We start from the raw sequence: 411 nt of genomic DNA on the forward strand, positions 1-411 counted from the left end.
CATGATCAACAATAAACCTGTAACCTGTTTGCAGTCGGCGTTTGGTTCTCTGGTTCAGGGTCTTGCTCAAGGGCACCTTCAGCAATGTGTTCAGTCCGTGCTGGCCTCAAACCAGCGACCATAGCCTCCGGAACATTTTCAAATATTAGATTGTGTCATCATAAAGGACGCTGTGAGCAGGGTTCGAACCTGCGCGGGGAACCCCCATTGGATTTCAAGTCCAACGCCTTAACCACTCGGCCATCACAGCCACTTTCGGAGGCCATTTTCGCTATGAAATGTGAAATGCAATCAATGACAGCTTAAACTACTTTCAGTCAACACACCCCGCAGACTCTCAAACCTGTTATGTTACATGATTAACAATAAACCTGTAACATGTTTTTCACAGAACACAACCATGAAATGTTG

The 411-nt window shown here is 45.7% G+C and overlaps 1 non-coding gene across 1 annotated transcript; it reads right to left on the reverse strand.

The window, feature by feature from the left end:
* Positions 1–168: 168 nt before the first annotated feature.
* On the reverse strand, positions 169–250 carry trnas-uga. The gene has a single exon. It is a non-coding gene; the product is annotated as a tRNA-Ser (tRNA).
* Positions 251–411: the final 161 nt, after the last annotated feature.

Source organism: Micropterus dolomieu, unplaced genomic scaffold, assembly GCF_021292245.1.
Source record: "Micropterus dolomieu isolate WLL.071019.BEF.003 ecotype Adirondacks unplaced genomic scaffold, ASM2129224v1 contig_14954, whole genome shotgun sequence".
In the NCBI taxonomy this organism is placed as follows: domain Eukaryota; kingdom Metazoa; phylum Chordata; class Actinopteri; order Centrarchiformes; family Centrarchidae; genus Micropterus; species Micropterus dolomieu.